The 27,856-nt window shown below is 51.6% G+C and overlaps 1 protein-coding gene across 3 annotated transcripts in view; it reads right to left on the reverse strand.

The window, feature by feature from the left end:
- COL26A1 (collagen type XXVI alpha 1 chain) overlaps positions 1-27,856 on the reverse strand; it is a 757,193-nt gene that overhangs the window by 163,506 nt on the left and 565,831 nt on the right. The gene's annotated exons all lie outside the window — the stretch shown is intronic.

Below are 27,856 nucleotides of genomic sequence, written 5' to 3' on the forward strand. Positions count from 1 at the left end.
CATTATAAAGAGAGAGGGTGACATCCTGCATGGGGCATTATAAAGAAGGGGGGTGACATCCTGCATCGTGCATTATATGGGGGGGAAAGGGACATCCTGCATGGGGCATTATATGGGGGGGGAAGGGACATCCTGCACAGGGCATTATGTGGGGGGGAACAGCCTGCATGGAGCATTATATGGGGGCCAGTATCCTGTATGGAGCGTTATAAGGGGACCAGTATCCTGTATGGAGCATTATATGGGGGCCAGTATCCTGTACGGAGCATTTTATGGGGGCCAGTATTCTGTATGTAGCGTTATATGGGGGCCAGTGTTCTATATGGAGTGTTATATGGGGGCCAGTATTCCGTATGGAGCGTTATATGGGGGCCAGTATTCTGTATGGAGCATTTTATGGGGGCCAGTATTCTGTATGGAGCATTTTATGGGGGCCAGTATACTGTGTGGAGCAATTCGCCGGTTTCTGAGCTATTGTAGAATTTACAATAGATATCACTCATGTAATGTAAGAAGTGAAATCTTCGGCATTGTACTATATATATATTTCTTGTCCATATGTATGTCACTTGACTAATGGTAAGGTTTTTAATATTAGAGTTAGGACTGTCCCATAAGGGTTGCCGTGACGTGGCGGGATAGCTTTTACATTATTTTGATCAAAATTATATTAACTAGATACCCTTTATTGTTTATTATTATTTTTGCACTGTGCGATCTACCCATTTGATTCCAGTTATTTGGGTATTTTTCTTGTCTTTGGTTTTTCTCTGTCTAATGGCCTTGTGTGAGCATGCATTTACATTTTGCATGCACGTCAATTTATGTTTCAGTTCAGACCTCCTGGTTTATTTGTAGTTCAGTGTGCTTTAGTGCATATAAAAGGGTGTGGCCGCCCTTTGTCTGAGCTGAGACGCTTATTCTGCCTCGGGTCTATGCTTAAACTAGGGATCCAGTCTCTCTGCCCTTGTCCATATGTATGTCACTTGACATATGGTAAGGTTTTTAATATTAGAGTTAGGACTGTCCCATAAGGGTTGCCGTGACGTGGCGGGATAGCTTTTACATTATTTTGATCAAAATTATGTTAACTAGATACCCTTTATTGTTTATTATTATTTTTGCACTGTGCGATCTACCCGTTTGCTTCCAGTTATTTGGGTATTTTTCTTGTCTTTGGTTTTTCTATATATATTTCTCTGTGGTATCAGTGCATCATGAATCATGGAATGTGTTAAAGGGGCCCACTGAGACTCTTTCAATGGGGGCCCAGAAAAACCTGGAGCCGGCCCTGCTAAGCAGTCACCCCTCCATGAAATGGTAGGTTGCAAGTGGTTGTCTCATCAGTATTTTGCACCTGTGTAGCCACCATGTTTATTTGGGTCTGCTGCACCCTGGTCTGAAGATCTGAGCAGGTAAATACTGCTGATTATTTTGCTGTGGTTTTTTTTTCTTATTGTGGCTTGCTTTTTGTATACAATTTTAGAAAACTAAAAAGTTTGTCAGTTTAGTGTGTTATTAAACAGGCTATTGGTTACTATCAACTATAATAATATCAAGATCTTTGTACTTTGCTAAATGATGAACTGATATTTTTTGACAAGTTGTTTAAAAATTATCCCTTTATTTAAGAAGTAGAAACAGGTGCACTGTTTTGAAAGTTTGGAAGCAATGACTCATCAGTAGTGAAAATATCTATTTTCTTGGGAACTGCAACAGGTTTTCTACTCTTAAAATTACAAAACAATTAGAATATCTTTTTGTTAAGCCCGCCAAAAATTATCCCTTCTGTTAGTAAAAGGAATAGGTTAGCTGTTTTCAAAGCAAAAATGCAATGGCTTTTCAACAAGCCATGAAAAAACGATCTCTATGTTGGGATCCATTTCCTAGTTGTGTACTCTGAAGAGTATACACTTCCCTGGAGCAGTACAGTATAGCTATGCTACACAATGGACAAGTGCATGCATGTGTGTGGGAGTCTAATAACTGGAAGCAACTGGACAGTTTAGAATAAAACATGGCAGATAACAAGATGTCTGACAATGAAGGGTCAGCAACGGCAGCCCAAGCATCAGCAGTACAATATAGAACTAAAAAACACAGTGAGCACCAAAGAGATGTGTGGCTGGCATAGCTGTGCCATGGTGTTAGTAGCAGAACCCACACATTAGAAAAATTACAATGTTAGCAAGACAATGTTTGTCAGCATAGGATCAGCTCTGGCAGCACCACAGTATGGCACTATAAAACATAAGGAGATGGTTGGCTGGTGTGGCTGTACAGTGGCAGCAGCAGAGCCACACGGTAGAAAAATATGATGGGGCAGGCAAGAGAATGTCTGACAGTGTAGGGCCAGGTCCAGCAGCCTTAACAACTGCAGTACAGTATAGCACAGTACAGTATAGCCCAGGAGTTTTGTGGCTGTGCATTAGTAAAGGTAGAAGCTGCATGGTAGTAAAATATGATGGAGCACTTAAGGAGATGTCTAGCATGATAGAGCCAGCATAGGCATCCCCACCATCAGAAGTACAGTATAGATGACATGATGCACAGGAGTAGACGTCCAGCTAAACAGTGTAGAAGACAATGGACAGGCAGGCAGATAGTATGAGCGATCTAATCATTGGTATCATCCAGTGGTGAATGGAAATCACCACTGATGTATGCCTGATTCATTTTGACAAATATAAGATTTTCCACACTTACAGAAGATAACCAGGTCCGCATGGGAGTGGCAAAGCCACCGGCTGTGCTGAATACCCTCTCTGACCATACACTGGAGGATGGACATGACAGCATACCCATAGCAAACTAGGTTGTCAATATTAAAATCCATGTGATCAGAGCTCAGGGTAACTGCCAGAGTAAGGACATATTCTAGGTAGAATTGAACATGCCTGTCCAGCTAATGCACCTCTGTGATGAACCTGTAGCCGCCATCTTGGTAATGATAAATCATATCCAGGGATGGCCACACTTCAGCAGCCCCCACCCTTGGGACCTTCTGTTAAAACGTCAACTAGATAGTTTCCCCCCATCCAGGCTCCTGTAAGATAAGAAGCCTACTTAACACTTGAATGCTAGGAGCTTCAAAGACTTCGAGAGGAAACACAGCCAGCAGGGGGGGGTGCTTCGTCTATCTGTACCTGACCATTTGTCCCATAGGACTAGTTTCTTTGTCTGTCACAAGCATGGAGGCATAAGATATAGAAACATGAAGAGTACACGCATGTTGCATGGGATGGGCCAATAAAAAAATATCACGGCGTCCCGGAGCCATTGCGCACACAAGCCTCCGCGGTAGACGTTTGTACGTGCTCTGGAAGCCAAGATATAGCGCGGAGCCATTCCTGAGGACCGTATGGTATCATAATTGATATCAAAAGGTCGGTTACGGCGGCCCGAATCCATGGGAACCCCTGGGGGTATCATGAGACCATCCCAGAAGAAGTTATTGGGTTCCATAGAATTTGGGCTTCTGATCGAAGTTAGACCTGAGGGTGGAGACTGAGCCAGCTGACCTCACCAGCAGTGGGCGGGACGGGGCAGGTAAGATAGCAGGACAGACAAGAGATAAGTCAGTCTTGACCCAAGAGTGGGGTGCTGAACATCTGAGCACCAGCTGAGGCCACCAAGGGGAGGAGCAGTTTGACCATGCGGTGGTAGGCCTCAGCCTGTAACAAAGAACCGTGCCTGCGACCGCAGAATCCTCTCCCTGCGTCACAAGAAAATCAAGAAACCGGTAACTGATATGCTGTGGTGATTCTGTGTGTTGTATTCCATTGTTGTATAGTTTAGCCTGACCTTATACCTGTGTATATTTAGTTGTATATCGTGTATCTAGTGTATTATTATAATCAATTACCTCAAGTAATTGTGGGCCTGCCTTTTATTCTGCATAACGAACGCACGTCCGTGTGAGCTCGGCTCAAGCCAAAAACGCTACCCAGGGTTGGTTCCTGACCCGATATAGGCCCATTCACGGACTGGGCGTATATCTAAAATAGGGACTGGTGGCAGCATACCAACTGGGGATTGGGGAAGGCTGGTAGTGACGGTCGGAGGTTCAGATATATATATTCCTGGCGCGGCCAAGGAAGATATATATACCGCCCTCACTACAGAGGGCCCCGATACCCAGTAGGTTACAGGACAGTCTCCCTGGCGACCGCTTATCCTAGGTGCAGTTCCTTGACTGACCTGAGGCTAAGAGGGCGCTAGCGAGTTGTGCTGTGTAGTGACGTTACGGTTTAGTGACGTTGAAGGGATAACACACTACCGTGTTCCCTGCGCTGGTTGCAGCTTCCTGGCACTACTTTCTCTAGGTGCAGTACCTTGACTGACCTGAGAGGTAAGGGGGCGCCAGAGAGCTGCACCCACCGGCCGGCTTTCATCACATTGGTGGCAGAGCGGTGGGATTGCAGAATAATAGTGTTGTGGGACCCCTACTCCCAGGCACTAAAGACTGCCAGTGGTAACTTCCACTGCTGGAGTCTTAAGGTCAGCCCAACGTTAGACGGTCAGGCTAAAAGTATAACAAGGTGTGTGCAAACTCAGGGTTGCAGCGGTGTCGGTTACCAAGATGGCAGACGGCACCAGGAGCAAGACCCTGCAAGAGGCTAATGCTACGGTCCGTGTGGCAGGAGGGGAGGACATTGTTACTCATGGCGAGGAGGAGTCCAGCCCGGGCACCTCAGGGAGCCAGTCCCCAGTATACGGTCCCGCAGTGGGCTGCCCACCACCTACCCAGCCCAGCCTGTCCAGATCACAAGCCCTTTTACAAGCGGCTATGGCAAGTCTCCAGTCTCATGGCGATGCCGTCTACAAAACCCTCCTGGCAGCATCAGAGAAGGCAGCGGAGGAGGAGCGTGCAGAGCGGGCTGCGGAGCGGGCTGCGGAGCGGGCTGCGGAGCGTGAAGCTGCAGAGCGCCGGGAGGCTGCGGAGCGTGAAGCTGCAGAGCGCCGGGAGGTTGCGGAGCGTGCAGAGCGAGCTGCGGAGCGCCAGCACCAACTGGACCTGGCCCAGCGGGGGCTTCCGCTAGAGCAACCAACCCATCAGGAGACCAAGTCGTCCAAAGTCCGAGCTGAGGACTTCCCTCTACTGGAGAAGGATGGGGACCTGGACTCCTTTCTGGTGGCATTTGAACGGACCTGTCTTCAGCACCATCTGGCCCGGGATCAGTGGGCCAGATACCTGACCCCCCGTTTGAGGGGTAAGTCCCTGGATGCCTTGGGGGACTTACCTGCCGGGGAGGTACAGAACTACGACTGCATCAAGCGGGCCCTGGTCCGGCAGTACAACCTCACTCCCGAGTCGTACCGCCAGAAGTTCCGGAGCCTGCTGCGTGGCCCCAAGGACACCTGGACCGATCATATGCGGGCGCTGTTGAGAGCCGCAGAGCACTGGACCTCGGGTCTAGCGCTTACTACCCGCCAGGAGGTCCAGGAACTGTTCGTCACGGAGCAGTTCTTGTGGAACTGCCCAGAGGACCTCCGACAGTTCCTCCGTGACCGAAAACCAACAGGGGCTTCTGCTACAGCCGCCCTGGCAGACGAGTATGCCAATAACAGGGCGCCTGAGCTGAAGAAGTCTGCCAGCAGCACCTGGAGAGGGGGTAAGCCCAGTCATGCCCCTGTTTCCCCGGCCCCTAGAACACAAGGGGTGTATCCCCCTGTTGCCCTCTCCAGGCAAGGACCAGACGTAAGACGTTGTCATCTATGCAACAAACCAGGACACTTTAGGGCTGAGTGTCCCCAGCGCCAAAAGACCCCATCCCAGTCCCAGAGAGCGCCCAATGTTTTGTGTGTGGGAGGGGGTGGTGGTAGGTCCCTGGACAACATCCAACCCGTCACCATAGGCCGTTCTGCGGTCATGGGACTGCGGGACACGGGCGCTGAACGAACACTGGTACGGCCTGAGGTGGTGTCCCCCCAGGACTTGGTACCAGGAAAGACTCTTTCCGTCTCCGGGGTTGGAGGCGTGGAGCCGGCACTTCCCGTTGCCATGGTGTATTTGGACTGGGGTGCCGGAAGGGGGATGCGGGAGGTGGGAGTAACGCCAAATATTCCCGCAAATGTTTTATTAGGGACCGACTTGGGGCGTCTAGTATCGCAGTATGTACCCTCTGAACCCCCAAGTTCGGCCCCCCAAGAGTGTATTGATTTGTCTGCTGCTAATGCCAACCATGTTGTATGTAGTGTGCGTCCTGCTGAGGAGGAGGGAGTGAAACCTGAGGGTAACACCTGCACAGACACAACACAAACAGGGTTAGTGAAAGCAGGTGGGGAGTGTGGGGATGCCCGCAGAGGTGCTCAGCCAGCGTGCCGTGACCTCTTGTCCTCCGGTGAGGGAGGGGGCGGGCAGGATTCTGTAGAGGGAAGCTCAGGGATGGAGAGGGGGGCAGCTACCGGCAGTGTAGGGCTCCCAGGGGTATCCAGGCTGCTGAGTATAGGCCCACTGCAGGGGGAGGAACAGGCCATGGGGGGTGGGGGTGTCCCAAGAGAGGAGCCGCCAGGTAAGACCCCAGGGCAGGAGTTCCCCACATCCGAGATGTCCAAAGGCCTAGGAAGCCTGCCTGATCGGGCGGCTTGGTCAGAAACAGAGGGGAAGCGGGCACTACCCACGGTCACAGCGGTCATAGCCGCTGTCACCAGGAGTGGGAGCGCCGGAGCCCAAGGAGCCTTGCAGAGGTCCGACGGCTTCCCCACTTCTGACCAAGTGTCTGCCGGGTCAGACAGCGGCCAGGTGACATGCCCGGAGGGGCTGACAGAGGATGTGGCAGTTTCGTCGATTCTGGCCACATCAAGTCAGGAATTTCAGGCTGCGTTGGAAGCAGACGACAGCCTGAAAGCTCTCAAGGAACAGGCGGCACAGCCTCCCATGGAGTCAGACTGCGAGCGGGTGGTCTGGGACCAGGGACGGCTGTACCGGGTAACGGTCCAGCAGGGTTCACCGGAGGCGTGGCCCAGGGACCGACAGTTAGTGGTACCCTATCCGTTCAGGGCGGAATTGTTGCGGATCGCACACGAGATTCCGATGGCCGGACACCTAGGGATCGCTAAAACCAAGGCCAGGATAGCTCAGCATTTCTACTGGCCTGGGATGGGAGCCGCGGTGGGTGCCTACTGCCGTTCGTGTGACACCTGTCAGAGGGTGGGGAAGGCGGGGCCGCGCCCCAAAGCCCCACTGGTAACTCTGCCAATCATCGAAGAGCCTTTCTCGAGGGTTGCTGTGGATCTTATTGGACCTCTGTCCACTCCCAGCCACTCCGGGAAATGCTTCATACTCACGGTAGTGGACTATGCCACCCGGTACCCGGAAGCGGTAGCTTTGTCGTCCATTCGGGCCGACAAGGTGGCTACCGCCTTACTGGAGATCTTCTCCAGAGTGGGTTTCCCCCAAGAAATGCTCACCGACCGAGGGACCCAGTTCATGTCGCGGCTGATGGAGTCCCTCTGTAAGCAAATGCAGGTGCAACATCTGGTGGCCAGCCTGTATCACCCACAGACTAATGGCCTGTGTGAGCGGTTCAATGGCACCTTAAAGCAGATGCTTAAGATGTTGGTCGACTCCCACGGGAGAGACTGGGAGCGTTACCTCCCACACCTCCTATTTGCTTACCGGGAGGGTCCGCAGGCCTCAACGGGGTTCTCCCCCTTTGAGCTCCTGTACGGGCGACGGGTACGGGGCCCCCTGGCTCTGGTGAAGGAAGCATGGGAAGGGGATTTGGCCACCCCCGAGGTGTCGGTCATCGAGTATGTCGTGCGCCACCGGGACAGGATGATGGCCTTGGCAAAGCTGGTGCAGGACAATATGGCCCAGGCCCAGGCCGACCAGAAGCGGTGGTACGACCAGAATGCTTGTGAGAGGACCTACCAGGTGGGTCAAAAGGTGTGGGTACTGGTCCCCGTACCACAGAACAAGCTTCAGGCAGCCTGGGAAGGTCCCTACTTCGTGCACCAGAAACTCAATGCCGTCACCTATCTGGTCACCCTGGATCACGCCCGTGGAAGGAGGAAGGCCTTCCACGTGAACATGATGAAGGCTCATCATGAGCGGGAAGCGACTGCCCACCCAGTGTGCAACCTTCCCGAGGAAGGAGAGGTAGAAACCCTCCTGGATCTGCTCACCCAAGCCAAGGCGGGTGGGTCCATCGAGGATGTGGGGGTTGGCCACCAGCTCACGGAGGACCAACGGTCCCAGCTGGGGACCACCCTGCACCCCTTCCGGGGGCTGTTCAGCAGCCTGCCCGGAAGGACTGAGATGGCTGTCCACGACGTGGACACTGGCGATCACCCGCCGATCCGGCGTTCAGCATATCGGGTCTCTTTCGAGGTGCAGGGAAACATGCGCCAAGAGATAGACGAGATGCTGAAGCTGGGGGTGATCCAGGCATCCAGCAGCGCGTGGGCCTCGCCTGTAGTCCTCGTACCAAAGAAGGACCGAACTACACGGTTCTGCGTGGACTACCGGGGGCTCAACGCTGTAACGGCCACCGATGCGTTCCCCATACCACGCATCGATGACCTGCTCGATCGGATGGCCGGGGCTAAGTACCTGACCATCATGGATCTGAGCCGGGGGTACTGGCAGATTCCTCTGACCCCCGCGGCAAGGAAACGCTCTGCCTTTATCACCCCTTTTGGACTGTACGAGTCCACAGTGATGCCATTCGGCATGAAGAATGCCCCTGCCACTTTTCAGCGGATGGTCAATACGCTGCTTGAGGGACTTGAAGGGTACGCGGCTGCGTACTTGGACGATATTGCAGTCTTCAGTCCCACTTGGGAGGATCACCTAGAGCACCTGCGGCAGGTGCTCGGTCGGATCCACCGGGCAGGCTTGACCATCAAGCCGGAAAAGTGCCAGCTGGGCATGAGTGAGGTCCTCTACCTGGGTCACCGGGTAGGCGGGGGGGTTCTGAAGCCAGAACCGGGGAAAGTGGATGCCATCGCATCCTGGCCCACTCCTAGGACCAAAAAGCAGGTGATGTCCTTCTTGGGGACCGCCGGGTACTATAGGAGGTTCGTCCCACACTATAGCACCCTGGCCAAGCCCCTGACGGACCTCACCAAGAAGAAGCTGCCCGTCGCAGTCGACTGGACAGTCGCCTGCGAGACAGCTTTCGGGGCACTCAAAGCCGCCCTAAGTAGCTCCCCTGTACTGCAAGCTGCCGACTTCGACCGGCCGTTTGTGGTACAGACCGACGCCAGTGACTTTGGCCTCGGTGCTGTGCTAAGTCAGGTCAACACGACAGGCCAGGAACATCCTGTCTTGTACCTGAGCAGGAAGCTACTGCCCCGGGAGGTGGCTTACTCCACGGTGGAAAAAGAATGCCTGGCAATTGTATGGGCCCTGCAGCGTCTGCAGCCCTACTTGTACGGGAGCCATTTCACCGTGGAGACGGACCACAACCCCCTCAGCTGGTTACACACGGTCTCTGGGTCGAATGGCAGGTTGCTACGCTGGAGCCTCGCTCTCCAGCAGTACCACTTCTCCATTCGCCACAGAAGAGGCCGTGACCACGGTAACGCTGACGGGTTATCCCGGCAAGGGGAGGGTGCAGAAGGACGCACGGGGGAACACAGGAATGTGCTACCCCCTCGCGCCCTCGTATAGGGGGAGGTGTGATGAACCTGTAGCCGCCATCTTGGTAATGATAAATCATATCCAGGGATGGCCACACTTCAGCAGCCCCCACCCTTGGGACCTTCTGTTAAAACGTCAACTAGATAGTTTCCCCCCATCCAGGCTCCTGTAAGATAAGAAGCCTACTTAACACTTGAATGCTAGGAGCTTCAAAGACTTCGAGAGGAAACACAGCCAGCAGGGGGGGGTGCTTCGTCTATCTGTACCTGACCATTTGTCCCATAGGACTAGTTTCTTTGTCTGTCACAAGCATGGAGGCATAAGATATAGAAACATGAAGAGTACACGCATGTTGCATGGGATGGGCCAATAAAAAAATATCACGGCGTCCCGGAGCCATTGCGCACACAAGCCTCCGCGGTAGACGTTTGTACGTGCTCTGGAAGCCAAGATATAGCGCGGAGCCATTCCTGAGGACCGTATGGTATCATAATTGATATCAAAAGGTCGGTTACGGCGGCCCGAATCCATGGGAACCCCTGGGGGTATCATGAGACCATCCCAGAAGAAGTTATTGGGTTCCATAGAATTTGGGCTTCTGATCGAAGTTAGACCTGAGGGTGGAGACTGAGCCAGCTGACCTCACCAGCAGTGGGCGGGACGGGGCAGGTAAGATAGCAGGACAGACAAGAGATAAGTCAGTCTTGACCCAAGAGTGGGGTGCTGAACATCTGAGCACCAGCTGAGGCCACCAAGGGGAGGAGCAGTTTGACCATGCGGTGGTAGGCCTCAGCCTGTAACAAAGAACCGTGCCTGCGACCGCAGAATCCTCTCCCTGCGTCACAAGAAAATCAAGAAACCGGTAACTGATATGCTGTGGTGATTCTGTGTGTTGTATTCCATTGTTGTATAGTTTAGCCTGACCTTATACCTGTGTATATTTAGTTGTATATCGTGTATCTAGTGTATTATTATAATCAATTACCTCAAGTAATTGTGGGCCTGCCTTTTATTCTGCATAACGAACGCACGTCCGTGTGAGCTCGGCTCAAGCCAAAAACGCTACCCAGGGTTGGTTCCTGACCCGATATAGGCCCATTCACGGACTGGGCGTATATCTAAAATAGGGACTGGTGGCAGCATACCAACTGGGGATTGGGGAAGGCTGGTAGTGACGGTCGGAGGTTCAGATATATATATTCCTGGCGCGGCCAAGGAAGATATATATACCGCCCTCACTACAGAGGGCCCCGATACCCAGTAGGTTACAGGACAGTCTCCCTGGCGACCGCTTATCCTAGGTGCAGTTCCTTGACTGACCTGAGGCTAAGAGGGCGCTAGTGAGTTGTGCTGTGTAGTGACGTTACGGTTTAGTGACGTTGAAGGGATAACACACTACCGTGTTCCCTGCGCTGGTTGCAGCTTCCTGGCACTACTTTCTCTAGGTGCAGTACCTTGACTGACCTGAGAGGTAAGGGGGCGCCAGAGAGCTGCACCCACCGGCCGGCTTTCATCACAACCTCTTTTGTGCCGAAATGCAACAGGTTGGTGCAGTGTCAGATAAAACATCTGGTCCATCATGTCAAATATGTGGTAGTTGTTGCTGCTGCTGCTGCCTGCTTGTTTTACCCCTATCACCTGCAGAGGTGGGGGAACACTGGCTCTGCATGGATCTGGAAGGGGTTTCCTGGTCAGCTATGCAGTTGACACACATCCACCCTGTGAAAGCAAGGAGCATCACTTATCCTGGTAATATGCCAATTTAAACTCCCTTTTGGAAGCCAGAAAAAATGTCATCATTTTCCGTTTAGAGCAAGGGTCTTAAAGCAAGGCTATATAATAGTCATACAATTGCTTGATGACAATGATAAGCCTGTCATCCCACAAGCATTTCAGCATGCATATAGCTTGCCATGTTTGCCAGCACAAGTGACAGCCCTACTGATTCACTTTCACACCCTACTTCAGTGGTTGAACTTGAGCATCATAGTTAGCATCCTCACTGTTGTCGTCCTTTCCATTGTAACTGTCAGCCTTATCCCCTGCCTGTGACAATTCAATGTTTCCCTCCATATCCACCTGCTGCTGATCCTCCTCCACATTTTACTGTTGATGTCACAATTGTCCTTACTAATAAATTTTGTAGCCTCTTTGAAAGGTTTCAGTAGGGAGCACAGGACTCAAATCAGCTGACAATGGCAGATCTCTAGTTAACCCATTCTTCAGTATGGCTGCTGTATGAAATAGTGTGTCACCACTTTACGCTGCTCATACAGATGATACAACACATGCCACAATGAATGAAGGTGGGTTATGATATAGCTAATCAGGCGGCATTCTGGCAGACCACTTTGTTATTGCAAAGCCAGGGAGGCGTGCTTTGCCACATAAGAACCATTGAAATGAGCAGATACTTTCCTGGCTATAGCCACCAACTTTGTTAAACTGGCAAATTTCTTAAATGTTGCACAATTAAATTCAGGAGGTGTGCCATGCAAGGAACGTGAGTTACTTTGCCCAAATATAAGGCAGCCACAATGTTATGGGTATTTCTGTTCATAACAATTCCCAGCTACAGGTGACTGGGAGTGATCAAGTGTGAGATTATTTGCTTGACACACCTCATCAAATTGTCTGTTGTGTGGCTTTTGTCCGTAATGCTTTCGAGCTACAAAACCGCTTGGCAGGGTTTTACCTAGCATGAATTAAATGAGTGAGGAATAAATTGTGTATCCTGTTAATGTGGAAGATGCGGTCATGTATATTGAGCAGCATGAGGGAGAGGTTTAGGGGCTCCAAGAAAAGTCAAGATAGCAGGCCATGTTCTTCCACATGTAAGAGCACAAAGTGAGCACCTCTTTCTGCGGAAAATAATGGTGGCTTGGCATCTTCCAGTATGTCTGAGAGGACGGCTTCACTTCTCAAAAGGCAACCTACTCCACTAGGTTGTACTGCAGCGACTGAACCACCAGCCATTTGACCAAGTGAGAATTTAGTTGGCACATTAGCCGATGGCTGGACGCATATGCCTGTTTTTTCACACACAATTAGGGATGGATATCTGGCGGTGTAATTGAGGAGGAGGAGTACTTGGAATATAGCAAGCAGTAGTGGTGAATGATGATGAAGGAGATGATGACACCAAGGAGGTATTACGTGAGGATCTGGCTTGGCTAACAATAAGACAATTTTGAGAAAAGAGTACAAGGGCAACTTGAAGCTTGCTGTGATTGCTGGATAGCTTGCTTTTCCCCAGTGAGTAACTGATGTTGCTTTATGTGCTGATGTAGAACCATAGTTCCTAGTCTATAAGTGTCAGGATAGCCACAGCTTTTTTTTCCTCTTGCAGAGCCTGCAAACTGCCAAAAAAATCATCTGGTGGCAATGTGCAAAAGAACTGCCACACACAAGATGACCGCACGTCCACCACAGAATCATCAATATAATCATTCGTGACAGTTGCCTTTGCTCATTGGTCCCCTTCCCCAGAAATTTCTCACATTGAGATTTGTTTTGGCGCTTTTACCACTGCCAATGCCCCTATCACCATGCTTGGAGAGTCAATAAAACAGCTAGGCATTTATATTGTGCCCTTGATCTCCATTGGGGCCATGTCATTTGAGTACAAAGGCTGACTGTTCATCTTTTTCAATATATCTGAAAGAAATAGGACCGCATGGTGGTGTGACACCCCAGGGGTCTGGTTGTCACAGTGATAGAGATATTACGTCTGAGAGCAGGTGGGAGGTCCTTTGGTCAGGGATCCTGTGCATGCCACACCTCCTGCCCAGCCTTGGGAGGGGAAGAACTTCCCCTGTATAAACCCGGGGCTGAGGCAGGGTTAGTGAGTCCAGGAAGAGTAGAGACAAGAGCAGCATAGGAAGCAGCAGAGTCACAAGGAGTCAGGGGCTGGCAGCTAAAGAGCTCGCCCTGACTAAGAAGATTCTTTACCGGACCCGGAGTCCGAGGCTGTGGGGACTAACTTCTACCCAGCAGCAGAATCCGTCAGGCAGGGGATTTCAGGTCCCCTGGCCCAGAAGCCCGAAGGCCCGGTCACACGCGTGGGACCAGCACCGCCATCGTGGAGCGGAAGCCATTAGAAGGCCCCGAGTCACCGGCCATACGGGTGAGCACCACACGGTACACTCAGGGACGTGGGCTACTTACATCAGCTTCTAGCAAGGTAGCCAGAAGAGTACAGTCAGCTTGGGAGGCCTACAACTACGCCTGGCCAGGGGAGATCCCATCTGCTCAAGGACTGACCAGGCCCCGTTCGCTAGCAAGTACTCCGGGAGGGTCTATCGTTGTTACCAGTAAAGACCCTGAACGCTACCATACCGTCTCTGAGTGGTTCCTGCTACCCCCATCATCCACGTCGGCTGCCCTGAGGCCATACCCCTCCCGTTGGGGGTTATACTATCACGCTGCACCATCCTTCCACCGGCCTCAGCGGTCTGCCCTGCAGCAGCAGCCCCCTGGCTGCATTCAACGGGTGGCGTAGTCATCAACCATTTTCTACCGCTAACAGACTGCCGTCCAGTTTGACTCCCTGGGCACGGACCGGGTCACCGCCACGAGACTACAACCCTAAACAGATCCGGCTCCGGGTAAGCTCCCGCGTGCGCAACGCAGCGCGACACAGGCCCAGGGGCGCGTCAACTTTGGCGTAGTCGGCAGGATCACGTGCCCGCAACCACCGGGTACTGCGTGCCTGAAAAGCAAAGACTGTTCAAACTTACCAGTGGTGAAGATTCCCGCCATCGGTGAAGATTCCCGCCATCCGGCGCCATCTTCAGCCTTCTTCCCGCCATCCGTGGAGTTTTCCCGCCATTGGACGCCATCTTGAGGACGCCGCGCGGGAAGAAGAGGGGCGTGGACTCCGAAAGCGCGCGAGAACTGAAGCCCCGCCTCACGTCCGGACGTTGCGTAAGGTCCTGGAAGGAGCCCAGCAGACGCCGACGTCACAGGAGCGCGACGGAAGGTCCTCAACCCTGACGATCCACTGCGGAGCCGCGGCCTACGGAACAGGATCATCGCAAGGTAGGCCACGGTCCACTAGGGGGGAGGAAGATGTCGGATACGGAGGAGAGCTCCACTGCCTCAACCCCCGCCAGCGCTACCGCTGTTGCAGTTATGCCCTTCACCATGCCCTATATCCCGGGAGCAGCTTGGCTACCCCAGTACTCAGGGGAGTCACATACCCTGCATGACTTTAGAGAAAAGCTGGATAGCCTCTTCCAGGTGTACCCCCTCACAGAAGAGCAAAAAGTGAGCATCCTGGTGGCCCAACTAACTGGGGCAGCCAAAAGGGAAGTAAAATCCTGGCCACCTGGGAGGAAGACTGTCGCAGGGATACTAACCCGGCTGAAGGACACCTTTGATACCCGCACCTCAGCCGAGATTAAACTTAGATTCTACGGGTGCAAGCAGCGAGCGCATGAGAGTATAAGGGACTATGCACTCAACCTACAAGAGGCCCTGAGGGCCATTAAGCAGACCGACCCTAATGGAGTGGGAAACGAGGACAGGCTGTTGACCGAACAATTTATAGAGGGTTTATATTGCAATGCCCACCGCACCCAGTTGCGGGCAATGGCCTTACAGGACCCTCATCTAGAATTTGCACAGTTCAAGGACAGAGCCATCCGGGTGCTCCGAGAACCGGCACCAGGTGGCGTTGTGACCCACAGACGCCCCACTACCACTTACTACCAGGAGGCGGCGCCCTTGTCAGCAGGGCCTGTGGGAGCTGATGCGCAGGCTTTGGACAATGACCCGGCTCCAGACCTACACCATCAGGTCCAAGAGCTAGCTAAAAGCGTTGCTGCGCTAACCCGAACTGTGCAGTCTTTACAGGTTTCCACTCCAGGGAAGATCCAGCTGGCATCCGGACCGGAGGACATCCCGTGGCGTCGACCAAGGAGGACCCCACCGGCCAGAGGAAGACCCAGTGACCGATACAGCGAGGACGGACGACCCATCTGCCGCCGCTGCAATCAACCCGGACATATGGAAAGGTACTGTTCTTTAAACGGGCACAACCTGGGGTAGAGGGCCAACCCCCAGGAAAAAGATCACCAGGCCCATCGAACTGGCGCGACAGATATGTGGGAGGACGTCCAGTCTTGCCTGTGGTACTGGATGGCATTCCCATGAGTGCCCTACTGGACACCGGGTCACAGGTCACCACCATCCCGTACGTGCTCTTCAGGCAGTACTGGAATGACTCGGATATTACCCGCTACCCTGACGACGACTTGAGTATCATCGCCAGCAATGGTCAGCCCGTGCCACAGATCGGATTTAAAGAGGTGACCATCAAAATTGGTAGAGTCGAACTGGCCGCACAGGGACTGATCATTGTAGATATTGACAAACATGAGAGTCACCCAAAAATAACTCTAGGAACTAATGTAATTGAAAATTGTCTTGCAGAGGTGATTTTCCTTTTACAGCAGGTTGCCAAGAATGCCAGCTCCGGCGAGCAGCGGGTGCTCCAGAAAGAGATCCGGGCACTGATGCAACGGCAACAAGTGGAACTCTCCGGCGGTGAGATTGGTAGCGTAAGAATGTGTGACCCTTTTCCTATTGCCATGCCCCCAAAAAGTGAAATGATGATTTGGTGCCGGGCAGCTATTGGTCTGAGAGGTAGAGATTACCAGGCAATGGTAGAACCAGTTTACTCAGACAGTAGGCCCACCATTTTGACAGCGCGGGGGGTGGTCAATGTACGCCATGGGAGGGTGCCCGTTCGCATAATAAATATCGGGGAGAGGGAAGTGTACCTGCCCCGGTATGCCACGCTAGCCAAATTATATACCACTAATCAAAATTCTATACAATCTGTGGAACCCTTGCCTCCATCTCACCCGGAGGAAGGTAACGGCTCTAAGAAAGACATGGAGGACTGGTGTCAGCAACTACATCTGGGTACTGACTCCACTCCCTCACACCAGAAACAAGGAGTCTATCGGGTGGTTCAAGAGTATGAGAGAGTGTTTAGTAAACACCCGTTAGACTTCGGGCGAGTCAAGGGGGTAGAACACCGCATTCCCACGGGAGATCATCCTCCCATAAAAGAGAGGTATCGACCCGTACCCCCTGCACATTACCAACACGCCAAGGGGATGCTTAGAGACATGAAGGAGGCTGGGGTAATCCGGGATAGCTGTAGCCCCTGGGCAGCCCCACTAGTTTTAGTCAAAAAGAAAGACAACACCATGAGGATGTGTGTAGATTACCGGAAAATCAACTGTATCACACACAAGGATGCGTACCCCTTACCAAGGATAGAGGAGTCATTGGCTGCTTTAAGATCTGCTAACTTCTTCTCTACCTTGGATCTCACTAGCGGGTACTGGCAGGTTCCTGTAGCAGAGGCGGACCGGGAGAAGACCGCATTCACCACCCCGATGGGACTTAGCGAGTTCACCTGCATGCCGTTCGGACTCTGCAACGCCCCAGGAACCTTCCAACGATTAATGGAGTGCTGTCTGGGCCACAGAAACTTCGAGACGGTCCTGTTGTACCTGGACGATGTCATCGTATACTCCAAAACTTATGAGGACCACCTGAAACACCTGGCGGAGGTGTTCGAAGCTCTGGCGAGTTACGGCCTAAAGGTGAAACCCTCCAAGTGTCACCTCCTGAAACCAAAGGTGCAATACCTGGGACACGTGGTGAGCGCTGACGGAGTGGCTCCCGACCCCGATAAGATCACCGCAATTAAGGGATGGCCAAGCCCCTCCAGCGTAAAAGAAGTGCGGCAGTTCCTAGGGTTGGTAGGCTACTACCGAAGGTTTATTCCCGGTTTCACCAAAAAGGCAGCACCTATGCAGGACCTCCTGATAGGCCAGTCCCGGAAGGCCAAGAACCAGAAGCCGCCCTTCAAATGGGAAAAGCTAGAAGAAGAGTCCTTCCGCCAGCTGAAGATGGCCCTCACGGGGGATGAAATCTTGGCGTACCCGGACTATAGCCAGCCCTTCATCCTCTACACCGACGCCAGTAACATCGGGCTAGGAGCCGTACTGTCCCAGATTCAGCAGGGGAGAGAACGAGTAATCTCCTATGCCAGCCGAAAACTGCGACCCACCGAAAGGAACCCCGAAAATTACAGCTCATTTAAGCTAGAGTTCCTGGCCGTGGTATGGGCAGTCACCGAGCGCTTTAGGCATTACCTCGCTTCTTCCCGGTTCACCGTATACACGGATAACAACCCGCTGACACACCTGGACACGGCAAGACTCGGTGCCCTGGAGCAGAGGTGGATGGCCCGTCTGTCCAACTACGAGTTCACAATTAAATACCGGGCAGGGCGCTCCAATACCAACGCGGACGCCCTGTCCAGGATGCCCAACCTGCCGGACGGAGGAGAAGATCCGGAGGGACTGGAAGAAGTTGAACTCCCTGCGTTCCACCGTCATGGGACTATCCAGTATTCCCACCGGGTAAGGAGTAAGCAGGCTGCTACGTTGAACCCCTTACCTCACTACAACTGGGCGGAAACGCAAGACAGCGACCCTGCCGTCCGACTGGTGAAGGAGATGCTGACTCGCCCGGAGGCTAGCCTGGAATCAGACGCTCCAGAGGAAGCCAAACAACTATGGGCAGAGAAGAGTCGACTGTTCCTTTACAAGGGGAAGTTGTGCCGCAGAATGGTTAACTCCAGGACGCATGAACTACTCTGGCAAGTAGTGGTGCCACGAAGAGACGCAGCCATGGTGATGGAGGCATACCACGACGGAGCTGGACACTTCGGGTGGAAAAAGCTGGAGTTCCTGCTGCGCGAGCGGTTCCACTGGGTAGGCATGAGGGGAACCATCGAGAAGTGGTGCAGAGACTGTGGCCCGTGCAATCTGAGAAGGAAGGACCGGGCCAGCCAGAAGACTCCCCTGCAGTCCATCGTCACCCGGCAACCGTTGGAACTGGTAGCCTTGGATCATGTAAAACTGACCCCCAGCAGAAGTGGCTACGTCTACGCGTTAACCATCGTGGATCATTACTCCCGGTTTCTGGTTGTCGTCCCCGTCAAGGACTTAACGGCTCGAACAGCAGCTAGAGCCTTCCAGCAGCACTTTTGCCGTCCACACGGGTACCCGGACCAAGTGCTGACGGACCAGGGACCTGCCTTTGAAGCGGAGGTCTTCCAGGAATTCTGCAATCTGTATGGCTGCCGGAAGATAAGGACGACACCCTACCATCCGCAAACTAATGGACTTTGTGAGAAAATGAACCAGGTGGTAATGGATCTTCTAAAAACGTTGCCCCTGGAAGAACGCAGTCTGTGGCCTGAGAAGTTGCCCGATCTGGTGGACCTATACAACCACATCCCGGTAGGTTCCACCAACTGTACCCCGGCTTACCTAATGAGGGCAAGACCTGGTAAGTTACCTGTTGACCTGGAAATGGGAGTCCTGACGCCCGAGGACACTTCACCAGAAACGGACTGGGACACAGAGAGGCAGCAGCAGTACCGGAAAGTACAGGAGAGCGTGGAGCGAAGTCTCTGTCAGGCTAGGGAAAGACAAGAGAAGACTTACAACCAGTATGCTCCCGCTGTTCCCCTGGTACCCGGAGAGCAGGTCTTGAAGAGGAAGAGACGGCTCCACAAGTTGGACGACCAGTGGGAGAAGGACCCGTACACCGTACTGCCCTCAAGCCACGAGAACCCGAAGGTCTGTACCATCAGTAAAGACGGAGGGGAAACCACAGCCATTGTATCCCGGGACCACCTGAAGAAGTGCCCCGAACAACTGAGGAACCCTGAGGAGGAACAGGAAGACCATCGACCCGTGGAAGAAAGGGAAGATATGGTTAGTACCGTGCTCGGGGACTTCCCTCGGTCTTGGACTCAAGTCAATGGTGCAGTTGTGGTACCCGTACTCACCTTCCTCCAACCATCATCCCAAGAACCTACGGAGCAACGGGTAGAGCTGGAAGAGCAGCCGGTCCAGGAGGCAGAAGACTCCACCCAAGCGGAACAGGAGAATCCACCCTCTGCTTATAGTGAGCCTGCCGTACCCCTAGTGAGACAAAGAGCCGGTAGACAGCTGCCCAGTTTACCCTTGACAGCTCCTACACCCTGTAGTTCAGGGCCAGACAGTCAGCTCCGTAGGTCCACTAGGGCCACTAGAGGCCAGTTACCCGCACGTTGGAGGATCTAAATGTTTAAGTTGTTTTACAATGTTTACCTGTTTATTGTTGCTTGTGTGTAATTTTGTGTTTCTAGTTGTTTTTAGGAGTCTTCGGTGGATTTACCGGGAATCCTTTGTATATAGTTGGAGCGTAACCCAGGATGGACTAGAGACTGTTAAGGACTCGGGGTAGGACAGACCCCTACCTGGTTACGTCTCCCTGTGTTGGTGAAATGGACACCTTTGCTTTTCTTCAAAGACTGCACCCGGTTGCGGACATCCGTGACCATCTTATTGTGTTTCCTTATTGTATTTTATTGTTCTTTGATATACCTTGTTATATTTTTCTAAAAAGTGTTTAGTCCCGGAGTACTAAATTTCACTAGGGGGGAGTGTGACACCCCAGGGGTCTGGTTGTCACAGTGATAGAGATATTACGTCTGAGAGCAGGTGGGAGGTCCTTTGGTCAGGGATCCTGTGCATGCCACACCTCCTGCCCAGCCTTGGGAGGGGAAGAACTTCCCCTGTATAAACCCGGGGCTGAGGCAGGGTTAGTGAGTCCAGGAAGAGTAGAGACAAGAGCAGCATAGGAAGCAGCAGAGTCACAAGGAGTCAGGGGCTGGCAGCTAAAGAGCTCGCCCTGACTAAGAAGATTCTTTACCGGACCCGGAGTCCGAGGCTGTGGGGACTAACTTCTACCCAGCAGCAGAATCCGTCAGGCAGGGGATTTCAGGTCCCCTGGCCCAGAAGCCCGAAGGCCCGGTCACACGCGTGGGACCAGCACCGCCATCGTGGAGCGGAAGCCATTAGAAGGCCCCGAGTCACCGGCCATACGGGTGAGCACCACACGGTACACTCAGGGACGTGGGCTACTTACATCAGCTTCTAGCAAGGTAGCCAGAAGAGTACAGTCAGCTTGGGAGGCCTACAACTACGCCTGGCCAGGGGAGATCCCATCTGCTCAAGGACTGACCAGGCCCCGTTCGCTAGCAAGTACTCCGGGAGGGTCTATCGTTGTTACCAGTAAAGACCCTGAACGCTACCATACCGTCTCTGAGTGGTTCCTGCTACCCCCATCATCCACGTCGGCTGCCCTGAGGCCATACCCCTCCCGTTGGGGGTTATACTATCACGCTGCACCATCCTTCCACCGGCCTCAGCGGTCTGCCCTGCAGCAGCAGCCCCCTGGCTGCATTCAACGGGTGGCGTAGTCATCAACCATTTTCTACCGCTAACAGACTGCCGTCCAGTTTGACTCCCTGGGCACGGACCGGGTCACCGCCACGAGACTACAACCCTAAACAGATCCGGCTCCGGGTAAGCTCCCGCGTGCGCAACGCAGCGCGACACAGGCCCAGGGGCGCGTCAGTGGCTCAGTGATTAGCTGCGCTGGAGTCCTCAGTTTAAATCTCATCAAGGACAACATATGCAAGGCGTTTGTATGTTCTCCCTGTGTTTTCGTGGGTTTCCTCCATTTTACTCCCACTCTCTAAAGACATAATGATAGAGGATTTAGACTGTGGGCCCCATTGGGATCAGTGCCAATAATGTATGTAAAACACTATGGAATTATTGGTGCTATATAAGTGAGTAAAATAAATAAACTGTTCTGGTGAAGTATCTTCCTTAACCTTTGGGGTTCTGTGGATGGTGTTGGTTAGGGATCTAAATGGCAGAACATATATAGGTGTCATTGGTTGAATTGAAATTGCTCTGTCTACAAAACTAAGTATTATGATGGAGGAGGAGATGGACTGAATGAAACACTAACTGAAATTGATGGTGTCACTATCAGAGGTAACATCATACTGCTGTGAGAGAATTGATGTGCCATATATTTCATAATGCTCATCGATTACTCCCCATTAATTTGGCCTCCTTTCCCAGTGGCAAAGTAGGCCAAATGTGACCGGTGATTGGCACCTCTACTTCAGGTACTTCTGGTGCAATCATTGCCAGTTTTGTTACTAGCAGCGCCCATACTTTTTAGGCTATGTGCCCACGTTGCAGAAATGAAGCAGAAAATTTCTGCTTCATTTCTGCATGTCCTTCCCCGGAAAAACGCTTGCGTAATTTGACAAGCGTTTTACACACGTTTATGATGCGTTTGGGACATGCAGAATTGCCTTGCATTTTTTATTGCATTGACAAGGCAATTCTGCATGCGTAAACGTAAAAATAATTGACATGCTGCGGATTTTTGAGCACATCAAAAACGCTGCAGAAAAATCCGCAGCATGGACATTGAAATTGCGGCTTCTCATTGGGGACCATGGGGGACAGATTACCAAGCGTTTCACAAGCGTTTACGCTGCGTAAATTCCGCAGCATAAACACTTGTAAAATGCTACGTGGGCACATACCCTAACTGTGGTATTTATTTTTTCTTTCACACTACCTGTTCCCAGTGCCACTTGTTCGTTATGGTACATTTTGTAACTGTTATACTTTGTGACCACAAACATGTTTACCATATTTTTCTTGCTTTACTGTGGCTCCATATGGTATCTGATTAATTTTTGCACACACATAGGCTTGAATGGGTGAGTTTCATCTGATTTATGGAAGAAACTAATTCATGCTGCAATTTTTTTCACATGCAAATTCCGTCAGTGCAAAAAATTGCTTATCTGCACTGCCCCATTGAACAACAGTGGTCAGAGTGCGATCCATTTTTTTACGGACAACACGCGTACGGAAAATATGATTGTGTGAATGAATCCAAAGACTGAGGCCAATACTCCCATTTTCTATGTTTTTTAGTGTTTCAGTAGGTACACCACACCCTGGTTTAGGTCTTTCTATCCCCATATGTAATAATGAGCTGTGTGGCCTAATCACCTATCTTTTAGGCTATGTGCACACTTTGAGTATTTGGTGAGTTTTTTACCTCAGTATTTGTAAGTCAAACCCAGGAGTGGAACAATCAGAAGAAAATATAGTAGAAACACGTCACCACTTCTGTAATTTTTACCCACTCCTGGTAAATACTGAGATAAAAAACTCACCTCTCATTAACTTTCATAGTCCCTGTGATAGTCCCACCTGATTAGCTGCAATATAACATGTGATATGATATCTGTAAGGTGTTTGAAAAAACCCACACGGCCGTGCCTGAACTTCATGTTAGCATGATATCTGGCTGATACCATGTTTAGTAATGTGTGAAATGGCAGTGGGCATTTTTTTTGTGATCCGCACAAATCAAATCACAAATTGTTCACCACCAGTACTGAGAATTTCATGAAATTAATGAAGTCATTAAGGTTACCTCAGGACCGGACCTCACAAATTTTGACAAGATGTGAAAGTCTTCATGGCGGTCTGGGATGGTGAGAAGGGAAAATGGGTGACTCCATCCAGAGGAGTCACTGGGTTTACCTGTACAGTAATCACACGATCTGCAGAGGTTGTTTCTTCCACTATATGGTCACTATATATGTCCCATAGATAGCGGTATTATTGGTAATATTGGTCTTGGAATATTAGATTTTGTCCAGCAATAGTATGGAGGCATTACTTAGTCACTACCGTATATGCTGGTAATATGATCGTCTGGTGATAATATTATTTGGCCCTTATACAATACTATTCCTGCTTATATTTATATATGTGTTATTTTTTGGTGTTTTTTTTTTAGGGCGGAAGAACATATTTCAATTCTCGTAGCATCGGGTCATCCCAGCTAGGGGAGCTAGGACTCTAGTCTGATGTTCAAATTGGTTGAACAGATGAATTGACAGTATCCAGTCTGATCGGTATTCATCTGATCAGATAAATATAATTTGCTGTATTACTAATTTATCGTCTCTAGAACATTGCATTGCTTCTAGAGAAGAATACCCCAGTAATATGGTTCTGTACAGAAAACTTCTCACATGAATTGACTACTCCTCGGTAGCAGAGTGACACATACGTTGTGCATACAGCTCTGTCATGTGCATGATGCCTAAAGGAAAACTGACAGTCAATAGCTGCACTTGAGCTGGAGGCAAGTCTGATAGTATAAAACAATTTCAGGTTTATTATACGCTCCAAAAAATGAACAAGATCTAAAACTACTGTAACAGAATGTGCTAGTGTATTTAACAAATCCTTCCAATTAAAGCTACATTATAACACACATTAATATTATGCTTAACCATAGCAATCTTCTCAATTGAAATTAATTAATTTCTGGAAAGGAAAGTAGTCTCATATTATGTTAGTGATTTTGTTTTTCTTCTTGTATTTAGATCAACAACTGGAGTCATCCTCATTGGGAATTTTAGCATGTGAAAAAAAGCTGTAGGTAATCTGATTTTCCAGTAGAGAGAGCCTATGGCGCTGATGCACAATCTTTACGCTCAGTACTGAAATGGGAATAAGTCCACGTTCACACGTTCAGTGTTTGGTCAGTATTTTACATGAGTATTTGTAAGCCAAAACCAGGAGTGGAACAATCAGAGGAAAAGTATAATAGAAACACGTCACCACTTCTGTATTTATCACCCACTCCTGATTTTCCCTTACAAATACTCATGTAAAATGAAGTAAAATGCCTTGATTAGTGTGCTGTGCAGGGAGACGCCAGACCGGCTCCTGGGTGATGAGTATGGCAGAAAAAAGGAAAAAATTCAGGAAACATAGGTGAATATATTAAAACATGACTTTATTTGCGACCATTAAAATAAGGAAATAAAAATTCACATGGGAGACATAGAGTGAAAAATGGACACAGGTCTACGCGTTTCTAACCTAACCGCTCTTAGTCCTGACATTGTGTGTGTCCCAGACCCAAGGTTTTATGGGAAAACAGATTTGGAAGAACCAATAGGAGAAAATATGATAATGATAACTCAGAATCAGAAATCACTAATGAAATTGAAGAAAACTAGAGAAAAAAGGAGGGATAAGTAAAAATGAGAGTGACGCGCCCAGGGGATGGGGAAACGACTCGGCGCCCGGGCCTTATTGTTGGTTTTGGGGACGCCGCGGTGGCCGGCTCCCGGGCCCGTACTCTTGGGTCACTCTTAAAAGCAAGAAGGAATGGGGGAAAAGGTGTATGGGAAAGGGGAAAGTTTGTGACGCCACCCGTGGTGTCTGGTGAGGATCACCAGCACTGCTACAGTCCTCTGAGGCCGGTATTCAGGCAGCTTAGTTGGTGCGGCTCCCCACAGGTAGAGCAGGGCCTCAGGGCAGCGCAGGAGAAGGGATGCAGGATAGAGCGATGGCGAGTGCAGTGCCGCGGAGAAAGGAACAGACAGAGGCAGTATTTGAAGTCATCCAAGTCTTTACTCACGGTGGTGCTTTCTCAGCTCAGAGCTTCTCTCTGCTGTCACACGGCGAGCTGCGGCCACCAGGGTGGGGTTCAGCACACTCTAGGTAGTTCAGTAGCGCTTGACAGGACCCCCGCTCTAAAGTGTTCCTCTCCTGGTAAAACTTCTCCCTCCTTGTGTCCCCCACTGCGTCCCGTACGGGTACTGCGATGTCCTTGATGGGTAGCGTGTAGCTCCCGGACCGACTGTGTGCCCTTCTTGGTGACTGGTGGTGAGAACGTGACGTAAGGCCTGGTCCCTCTGGATAAACTCAGATTAGGGCATACAGGTGGCGACTCCGCTCCGTCCGTATCCCCATGGGATCCACATAAGCCTCTGGACTTTTCTGACAGAGACGTGAAGTGCAAAGTCAGATAATCGAGGACCGGTACTCCCTCTTGCGGCAGGGTCTCTCTGGCAGGGCCAGAATAAGGTATGCAGATGGCGACTCCTCTCCGTCCGCACCCCCTGAGATCCTTTCGCCTGTGGAGCCTAACTCCTCTGCTCCCCTCCTGGGCCTTCTTGGTTGGACTCTGACTGGGGACAGAGCCAGTTTTAACTCTGCCCCAGTCCCCCGTCTCGAGGCCTGAGACCGGGAACCGTGGACCCTGAGGCGACGGCATCCTTGTGCTGACCTGCCGTCCCAAAGACCCACGACTAAAGACCCGGTTATTAAGATGGCCTCCAGTTAAATATGATTCTATTAAGTGCTTAAGTAAAGTGCTTCCTCACACTCACTCACTACATGGTTCCCCCTAACTTTGGTTCCCCCCAACTCCTCCATTCCAGACCGGGGCAGCACTATGGTGCTTTCTAGGCCCCCTTCAGAACTGGAGTGGTGTAGTGTTGAGTGTGTGGTACGGGTCCTGTGTGGTGCTCCATCCTTACCCTGGAGAGGAGATACCACACCTCATTTTGAGGTGCAGTACCCCTGTGGCGACTGAACCCTCAGGGGCGCCACATTCCCCCTGGTGAAACACAGCACGTCCGCGGGCTGCAATAGAGCAAAGACAGGGTATTTTCAGACATTCAAAAATATTTTTTATAACAATAACAATCTTCCCTTTATGGGAGGCACTCCTATCAAACGTTGCAGGTTACATGATAAATAACAAAATATAGCATATATATATATATAGAAAACAGTAGAAAATATTATTTAAGTGCAAGTTCAGCAGCATGAGGGACCTGTCCAAAGAAAACCCTCCACGTAGGCCCTGGGGTGGCTGCAGGGCATGGCGATCCCGAGTTGGACCTCCGTGTGTGCCACCCAGACAGGTTTTGCTTCTGAGGTCAGATGTTGTGCCTATAAAACCAATAGGGGGCACCTTAATAGGTGCAAACTATTTACAATCCAGTCCGTTGACTGCTCACCGTCCGCAGGCATAATGTCTCAGTAAAACATAAGCATCAACTGACAAACAAGGAAGTTCAGCCTCCGGGGCCGCATTACTGATGGTATCCCACGGGGGGTACGGCTCGTGTTTGCCCACAGATCCGGACCGGTCTCCAGTGGCAACGCGTAGAGGGGCATCTTCCTTGAATACCCGATGCACCTCTAGGGCATACCACCCACGGACTCCGTGGTGGCGGGTGTAGGAGACTAAATCTCCCGGGTATAAGTTGCGGTCTGGGTGGCCTTGTTCCAGGTGGGACTCAATGTCTCGCCGGTTGACGAAGACGTCATAGTCGAACTGGGGGCTGAGGATGAAGCCCCAACCCGCTTCTTGGTGGAATCTGACTATTAGTCCTTCCTCCCGGGAGCTGAAATGGGAGGCCTCCACCTGCCTGGCCTAGGCCTTTGCGGCTTTTGACCGCACTTCTAACTTTTCACAACAGACCCTCCGGGTACGCCGCTCCTGCTCTAGCAGGAGGAGCTCACTCTTGCAATGCTCCTCCCGCCTTCGAGCCTGAGCTTGGGTCTCCCGAGGAAACCCTATTAGATCCCCCCCCTGGTTGTCCCATCTAAACTCCTCCGCTTTTCGGCAAGCAACCGGGGGCGCTGGTAACGGCGTTAGCGGAGGACGCCGCTGGTCCTCAACCCTTGCGGACCAGTCCGGGTTCGGGTGTGTGTACACCCAGGCGAGGGCAGGTGCTGGCGGTTCCGGGAGCGTGAGGGGTAGCAGGCCTCCGGTGGCTGCAGCGGCTTGGGCCTCAGGTTCCAGGGCTAATAGCTGCTCCCAAACGGTGGCGCCCGGGGTTGGAGGTGATGGTAGGAGGTCCAGGAGCAGGTCGGCACACTCGGCGCCCAGGCAGGGGTTTCACTCTTACCCGCTCCTGGGCTGCATGCGGCCTCCTGGTCTTCCTTCCTTTCCGCCTGGGCTGGGGCATTGCTGGAGGGGCGCGACGTGTCTTGGCGTCGGGCTGCAAGCTTCCCCAGTAGGTCCTCTCTCCAGTCTGCGACCGCTCTCGGCTGGGCCTCCTCAACTCGCCGGGTCAGGTCCTGCGTCTCACCGCGGAGGAAGTCGGTCTCCTCCGCTGTCAAGTGAACACTGTATCCCTCCAGGGTAAGAGAGGTGGCTCCTGGTGGGCCAGCGACGGAGGGCATATTTTGCTCTGCTTCCATCACGGCTGCCAGGGGTGGTCTGTCTAGACTTGTCCAGACCACACCTTGTCTCCCTCTCTTTCTCCTCCTCTTTCGGGGGCGGTTCAGTGGCTGCTCGCTGACGGGCATTCCTTGGGACGTCCCATTCGTCTTGACGGACACAACTATGCGGACAGTCTCTAAGGCAATGGGCGGTCCGAGCTTTTGGCGCCATTGGGGAACCTGGCCCACGATGGGAGGGCTTAAGTTCTTGTTGTTTTCCCTGCACATAATGGCGTCCGTTCTTCTTGGG

This window comes from Phyllobates terribilis, unplaced genomic scaffold (genome assembly GCF_046119375.1).
Source record: "Phyllobates terribilis strain yellow unplaced genomic scaffold, ASM4611937v1 Scaffold_2__4_contigs__length_985480577, whole genome shotgun sequence".
NCBI classification, from domain to species: domain Eukaryota; kingdom Metazoa; phylum Chordata; class Amphibia; order Anura; family Dendrobatidae; genus Phyllobates; species Phyllobates terribilis.